The sequence below is a fragment of the Nannospalax galili genome, unplaced genomic scaffold (assembly GCF_000622305.1).
Source record: "Nannospalax galili isolate Female #2095 unplaced genomic scaffold, S.galili_v1.0 scaffold645, whole genome shotgun sequence".
Classification (NCBI taxonomy): Eukaryota; Metazoa; Chordata; class Mammalia; order Rodentia; family Spalacidae; genus Nannospalax; species Nannospalax galili.
The window spans coordinates 365,518-373,832 of record NW_008353556.1 but is presented as its reverse complement, the minus strand read 5'-3'; the positions used below and the strand labels follow the sequence as shown (position 1 = coordinate 373,832).

The window sequence follows — 8,315 nt, the reverse complement described above, 5'->3', positions numbered from 1 at the left end:
AGAGAGAGAGAGAGAGAGAGAGAGAGAGAGAGGGAGAGAGAGAGAGAGACTAATTTGTGTCCCAAAATGTCTTTCTGTGTGGGTCCATCCACTGGAGCCTGGTTTAATCTACCAAGATTTCCACCCTTGAAAGAGATTGTCTCTCCTCCTCCCAGCAGCCATCAGTTGCCAAAGCTCCTTAGGTGGGTTGGGATTTCTTCCCCTACTCCCCATGTCTATGCTGGGATTTTGTCTGGTTGAAGCTTACATGTGACTTGAGCATGCTGTCACCATTGCTGTGAGTTCATATGAGTAACTGACCAGCTGTCTAGAGGAGTTTCCTTGTAATCCAGCACCTCTGGCTCTTACATTCTTTCTGCCCCCTCTTCCACAGTGATCCCTGAGCCTTGGGAGGCAAAGGTTTGATATAGGTGTTATTCTGAGCTAGTGATGACATGGATGAGGTTAGAGGATGACAACAAAGAGATCAGTTCCATGGGAGCAACCATGAACTGCAGAGCTAGTGCATGTGTGAAGGTTGTACATGTATCCACACCGAATGCAGCAGGCTGTCCACACCAAAACAGGAGCCAGGGGCAGCTGACTGTGTCCCTAGTGCTATCTCCTTACACTAGCATACTTATATTTTAAATAAATGAGAAGCAATTTATTTTTACAGAAGTTATTCATCTTGTTTGGAGCTCTAAGATTTTTCTGTGAAATGTCACACTGACAAATCAGACGTGCCCTGAATTTCACCTCATTTTAGTCACTGCCTCCCAAACTCTAGTCCAATGGCCGTGTCTTAGGTTTAATCTGCATTTTGTGGAATCAAAATGTCAGGTTTTTATACTTAGTATACTGATTTCTGCATTATTCTTTTTAAGAATGCATAATCAAAATGACATGTCAACGGCGTTCAGTAGCTCTGATCACCCAAGGATGGTGCACAGTCTCTGAGGAAGGCGCATCTGCGTGTTTTTCTTGACTGAGAACCTGCTGTCTGTAGCTCATAGCCATTGCTGCTCCAACTATCCAAAATCTGGACAGGAAACAGTAATCTGTGCTTCTAGGAAGAATTCCATGGGACAGACAGAAAGCCCTGAATGACATACAGTCTGAATTGCAGAAGCTAGACAGAACTCATTTAGAATCTTAATAAGCTGGCCTAGATTTTCCTCACCCAAATTCTCCCACAAAGATGTGAGAAAGGAAGGTTTACACACTGTTGATTGTTTGGAATAAATGGCTGCTGCTGAAGACCATGGTGTGATTTCCTGGTATCGCTCCTGCCTAAGTGTCCACAGGGAAGGAATCGACATCTCTCAGAGTGATCTGTGCTGCCACAGTTAGCATTACTCTTAACATCAGGGTCAGCAGTCAGTGTAAGTCACCATCAGTGACACAGGAAGTGTGGTATATCAACAAGATGGAACACTATTCAGCCACTAAAGAGTCCCTGTCATCATTTGCAACATCATGGAAGACAGTGGAGGACATAAACTGAATGGGATAAGCCAGCTTCGTGTGTGGAATCTATAAAACATCTGACAGACGTAGGGAGGACTGTGGTTCCCAGGTAGAGAAGACAGGGCCCTGGGGACAAGAGGAGCTGGAAGTCAAGGGCTGTATCATTACAGGAGGACAGGAGGAGCAAGTCCAAGAGGCGTAGTGTAGTGATTACAGTCAACGGTGAGAAGTTACACCCTCGAAATTGTGAAGACAATGGTTGCTGCTTCCTAGACAAAAGTGGTAAAAGTGCGGGTGATGATGCAGTCACTAATTATAGATCTGACCATTCCATCATGGCCGGGCACTCCAAGTCGCCCTGCTGCATTTCAAATATTTATCATACTTATACATCAGCATCTACATCATATCGTTGCCACTTAATTAAGATGAACAAAAGAGCATGGCTCTGATCAATATTCGTTTGGAGCTGTGAACAGGCATAACCACTGCAAATCTCAAGATGATCCCTCATCACCCTTTTACAATCCATGAAACTTCTAGGATATTTTTAAATGAGGAGTTTTTTTAGATAATCCATAGCAACCAAAATATCTCATATGTTCAAATGCTTCAGCCACATTTTCTGATAATCATTAATCAAATTTTAGCTGCTAACAGTTGATCTGATTGTAATATTAACTAAACAGATACAAAAATTCATGATACTTATTGGTAATCAAATAAATTCAATCTTTGTTATTTTATTTACTTAGTGAGTGAGTGTGTGTGTGTGTGTGTGTGTGTGTGTGTGTGTGTGTGGTGTAGACACACAGTGGGAGGCCAGGGCCCTATCGCTCTTCACTTGGTTCCCTTGAGGCTGGTCTTTTGCTGAGTATGGAGCTAGATTAATGACCAGGAGAGCCCGGGGATTGTCCAGTCCACAGTGCTGAGGTTACAGACACACGTGACCAGGCCTGGTTTTATGTGGGTGCTGGGTCCAAGCTCAGGTCCTTATGACTGGACAGCAAGGTGCTCTAACCCACTGAGCCATCACTCAAGCCCTCAAACATTACTTTTAATGATACAATGACTGAATTCCAAACAACAGGGTGAGTGGGGCCTGGACTCTCTTACACGTTGCTATGAAGGACTTACACAATGGTTTTGCAAGAGAATGGAAGGTTCCAGAAACATGGAAACAAAAGTCAGGTGAGGGAAAGCCACAAAAGGCAGAGGAAGCCCAGAACACATTTATCCTATAAACTAGCAAACTGTTCCTCACTGAAGCTACTCAGAAATCAACAGTATTTTGAAGACAAGAGATGAAGAGAGGTAAAGTCAGGACACAGTCTTCCACAACTTCTTCTTCAGTCCTAAACTTCCCCAGCAACCCAAGCCTGAACAGTTGCTGTGTCATAGAACAGGGTTCAGTTATTGGTTAACCCTAGCATCTCCTTTTTTTGTTTCGTTCCTTGAAGGAACTACTAATGTGGTATTTTATTTCCTTTTAAAACCATTGACATAGAGCATAATGCCTTGGTGAAGCAGACGAAGGTTCAGTAAATGGACATTGGACATACACATGATCATAGCGGAACAGAGCCACACGGGATACGGAGGGGAATCCCTGGAGCAGGGGCTAGACTCAAACAGCCTCAGCGCTGACTCTCTGAAGAGTGAGGGTCTACCTTCTGTGAACTAAGTAATCATTAGGCTACGGATTTGAAATCTGACTTCTTCCTGTCTTCTTGTGCTGGCACTAAAGAAAGAGGCTGGGAAATGGTGATTGCTCTCTTGTGCAAACAGAGAACCACACTCTGGATCGGCTGTGGGTCCCAGAATCAGCAACAAGTGCTGCAGTCTGTACCACTCCACAGGGCTTTGAGGAGAAAAGTGGGTGTTGACACAACACAGTAGAAGGGCAGAGCAACAGAGCTCATGGCCTCAGCATCAGCTCGGCTCCTAACTTCCAGAGCAAATTCCTCTACCGGAGAAGGACAGTCGAGCCTGTGGGAAACATCTCCACCTCAGGGTTCTCAGACAAAACACAGAGCCTGCCTGTGTCAAAGGAAGCTCCAGGAACATCTCAAGTGGCCTGCTCTTTCTTCAACCCTTCCTTACTACAAAAATGGACTTGGTTTTTAAAAATCAAGGTTTTTCTTTTTCTTTGCATTTGTGTCAGAGGCTGAGGCAGAAGAGGCCAGACTGGAGCAGTGGAAACATATTGTTGAGCAAACAGTGACTGATGACATCTGCGGGTCTCACGTTACCCTGGGACAAGTCTGTCTGGCAGGTGCTCTGTCCTTGGCTAGGAACTCAGCCAGTTTTGTGCTGAAGTGGGATTTCAAGAGGAGCAGAATTACTCAGAATTTTACTATCTCTCATCCCCAGACTGAGGAAGTTAAAGAGGAGGAAGACATTAAGAACAGTGTCTTAGAACTGCATTCAACTCACTGTGAGAGCCAGCTTATCACAAGGGCATAAAGAGAGCTAAACCCGACCCGCCACTTATCACAGTGGAATCACTCCATCAGGGCATCAGGGAATAGAGCAGTCTGAATGGAAGCCACTGTGCTTCCTTCATGAGATCTTGACTAAGGAAGGTGGGCTGCATTGTCCACATAAGGTCATCTGTTTTCCTGCAGTTCCCTTAAGAATCAGACAAGAAAATGTGAGCAAACACAGGCAGTACAGGTCTGGCTCCCTCTGGATCCGTCCACTGGCCTATGGTAATCTCAGAAGGGATCTGCCCTTGGTTCCTTCCTTACCCCCCACACCCCACCTTCTACAAAGGAATTCTTTCCCTTGGGGGTAGCACATAATAATTCTGACAGAGTACAAAATAGTTCAGTGCTAACTAAACACAGAAACCTTGAAGATAATCTTTGTTTGATTCCCTTTTTCCAAGACACATGTTGGGGTCCTTAAATTTCATCTCCCAATGGTTATATGTGACTTGTGTGTGGTGAAGTGGTTGTCATGGGAACCAGTTACTTTTATATCAGATATATGAAACTCTGATACAAACCATTAATGAGGTTCAAATTATTTTTCTTTCTGCCCCACTGTCGCTGAAATATAACACTTCAGTAAAAAACTATTACTTAAACACAGTACAAAAATTTCAATGCAGTTTATTCCAATATTGAAAGAAAACTGCAAAAATGTTCATGATCAAAAAATTTGGAAAATTCCGGGTCAAATAAGATATTATCATGGTATTCTCCAGAGCCTGTGGGGTGATAACATGTGTTTCTGAACTCTATTTCTCAAACCAACCTAACTGGAAATCTTTCCACACAGGGCATAGTGGTGGTTGTTCTTCATAAAGCATTCTCTTAAAATTATCGATCTGAAGAGTCACAGGACACAGTGTTCAAGCTGGTGGGTGTGCAGACGAGCCCAGCTCTCACAGTCCTGCCTTCAATTTAAAAATTGTGAGTTAAACCACTTTCTATATTGTCAAATTCTGGTGAAGGTAGAGAGGGCTCAGGGCTCCTCCAAAGAGCCCCACATGGTTCAGCTGGAAGACCAGAACTCAGAGGCACAGAGTGCCAGCTGTGTGGGCGGCATGTCTGTCGTGTTGGTCTTTGTTTCTTCTAAGTAGGAATACTGGTAAAATGTCACCTAATCCCTGTCAAAGTGATTCTACGCCTTACAGTTCCCTTTGTGTCCCTCCCCTTCCAGAAGATAGAAAAAGGCTAGCTATGAGACAACGGTGAAGGAACGGAAGGATTCGAGACTCTTCTCCCTCGTCACATAAATGGCCCCAAATGGCAGCTTCTCTGTCCTCTGCAAAGTTCCAGAGGAACTGAAATGGTGTGAGTTTCAGAAGACGGGATCTGACCAGGGTAATGGACAGATGTAGCTTAAAGAAGTATCACCCTTACCTTTGAAAACTAGATAGTTTTTAAAAATATTTTATTCAGTCTACAAGAGGAGGGTCAGCTCAGAGGAAACATCTCACCCATGCCTCCAAGCGAAGCCAGCCATGGTCGAGCAGGACCTTTGACTTATCTTCACATAGGTAGAACTGGTAAAAGAAAGGAGCCAGGAACTCCTCCCAAGCCCATGTGATCCCTGAGGAACAGATCTTTAAATGACCTTAAGTGTGAAAATGAATTGATTTATTTGGGCCAATTGTATGGTCTTAAATACCCAAAAGGAAAGTCTAACTGAAGAGTAAAGTCATCAATATATTTCTTTAAGAGTTCAAGGGATTGCACTTCCCAGACATTAGGCTTAAGTCCACATAAAAAGTTACTTAGACAATTATTTCTCATTGATGATTTTGTTCTAAATCAGAAAATGCTTCTCAGCATTCAAATCTTGGTCTCCAATACTGTAGTGCCCACCTGTAGCTAAGGGAGATAACCTGCTAGTGTTTTAAAATGATGGATAAATTTGTTTTCTCCCCCTAGCTAGAAGCCTTTGAGAGGGAACTGACACTGATTCTAGCCACTCCAACAGCTGTCAATGTGCCTGAAAGCAAATCCTGAATCCATCACTCTAGAATCCAGCCTTGGAAGACAAAAGGAAAATGAGGAGGAACCCAATAGAGGGATGCTTTTGGAAACTCTAGTCAAGAAATTCCAATGGACTGTCATATGAACATTTGAAGTTTGCCCTATTTTGACTTTTTTCTAGTTCCCTGTCTGGAACTTGCAATGCTAATTACTCTTGCCTTTACTTCTCCTTCACATCTCCTAGTCATGATTCAAGGATTTTCTTTTCCCCTTAGAGACAAGAGTTATACAATTTGGGAGTCTTTTAGCTAGATCCACCAAAAGGGAACTCCAGCTGCCTCACCCTGTGTCCCTGTTCAGCATGGAAGAAGCCAGAGTGGTCTGTGTCCTAATTCCCTATTGGCAATTTGGGTAACCACTTCATTGGATGGTGTGATAAGAATAGAATGTAGTAATTGGCTAGACAGCTAGGGTAAAAAGACACCAAAGAAAAGTAGCCAGCTCCTTGGCTAAAAGTCAAAATGTCCTTGGGCCTCTTAGCAACATACTCCATTCCAAAAGCCAAAAATCTCAAAAGCATTTGGGAGCGCTTATCTAATCCTTAAAAGATTTTAGGACTACCTCTTCAGAGGGGGGGGATGTTAGGGTAGTAAAAAGCCCCATAAAAAAAAACAAAAAGAAGAAAGAGTACATGAAGTTATCAGAAAAAAAGTGATGGGGAGATATAGGAGGAGTTGGAGGGAGGGAGTGGGCATGGACTTGATCAAAACACATTATATGCTTATATCCCTGTATAGAATTCTCAATAAGTGCTTCTGCCAAAGATATTAGCCCTTTTCTACTGTGGTTGCAACCCTATGATGGTTATATGAGCAAGTCTGAGCTAGGCCAACAGGAAGACTGTGTGTAGAACAGTCCAGCCAGCCGCCTGCCTATGCCCAGCCAGCCAATTGCCAGATGTGACAAAGCTGTCATTGACTATGCAGCCCCAATGAAGTCACTAGGTGATCATGGAGTCATGAATGACTCCAAGAGAAGTCAGCAGCAGACTCACCCGGATGCTAACATCTAAATTACTGACCACAGAATCATGAGCAAGCCGTGAAGGTTGGGTGGTCTGCAGTGCAGCCGGAGGCAATGGACATAGAAGGCATTTTACAAGTGATGGGTTCTTTTCCGCAGGTCTCTTCCCACCGTACCTTTAGGGGATAATTTTCGGCTTTGCCCATCTAACCTTTATTTCACTTTCTCCTGTTAGCTGCAGATAAGCATTCCCTAAAGCAACAAACCCTAAAAGCAAACATTCAGATAGGTCTCAGTTGTCTGAAACTGCATTTCCAGGGGCTCCCACATCCTCCTCTGGCCTCTATAGGCACGGCACGCACATAGAGTGCACACAGACACACATACATTTACATAAATAAAACTATATTAAATCTTAGAAACTTAAAAATGAAGCACTATGAAAAGCAAGGAATGTGACTGGTCCGAAGGCTGCCCAAACGCCTTAATTCAATATGTTCTGAGCGGGGCCAACATCACTGGAAAGAGATGGCATCAAAGTATATTGGGTAAGTTCCCTTGATGGGCTAAGTTTGAGTTTGCAGCACTCGGCAGAGATTAGAGCTCACAGCTGCTTGGGAAAACTGTGATGTTTCTGCTCATCTGCGTCTGTCATGCGGGGAAAAGAAATGGATGGCGAATGTCTTTTCCTACATCTCACGCTGTTCACTAGCCATTTACCGGCTCTTTTTCAGCTGAAACCTGAGTCAGGGAGGCCTGTGGTTCCTGTCTAGTCCTAACACCTGGCATCCAGGCTGGTGCTGGTCTCTAAGAGCTCTGTTCATGCCTGAAGACGCACTTCAGTCTAACAGCTCTGGTGTTGCCATTCTGTGCGTTCACGGCAATTCCAAGCCCATAAATGCCAACTCTGCATTAAAACACATTGAGACGCTCCTGGTTTCTCTTGTGTATTAAAGGTTTTATGCATTCAAAATATATGAGTGTATGGCCAGAGGCGGGCACACAATCAGCACACCACTACCACACAAGACTGCCATGTACGAACGGCAGCTTTGGAATTTCAATTCCAGTGGTTCTGCCATGCCTAGTAACTGATCAGCAGCACAATAATGATATACCACAAAATGATGATGAGGAGGAGGATGCACCATGATGACAGGGATACACCACGAAATGATCATGATGACGGGGATACACCACGAAATGATCATGATGATGGGGATACACCACGAAATGATGATGATGATGATGGGGATACACCACGAAATGATGAGGAGGAGGATATAAATGATGATGATGATGATGACGGGGATACACCATGAAATGATGATCATGATCACGGGGATACACCAGGAAATGATCATGATGATGATGGGGATACACCATGAAATGATC

At 43.8% G+C, this 8,315-nt stretch overlaps 1 protein-coding gene across 3 annotated transcripts in view; it reads right to left on the bottom strand.

Annotated features, from left to right (window-relative positions):
* The window catches only part of Gas2 (growth arrest specific 2), a 145,119-nt gene that overhangs the window by 57,351 nt on the left and 79,453 nt on the right, over nucleotides 1–8,315 (bottom strand). The gene's annotated exons all lie outside the window — the stretch shown is intronic.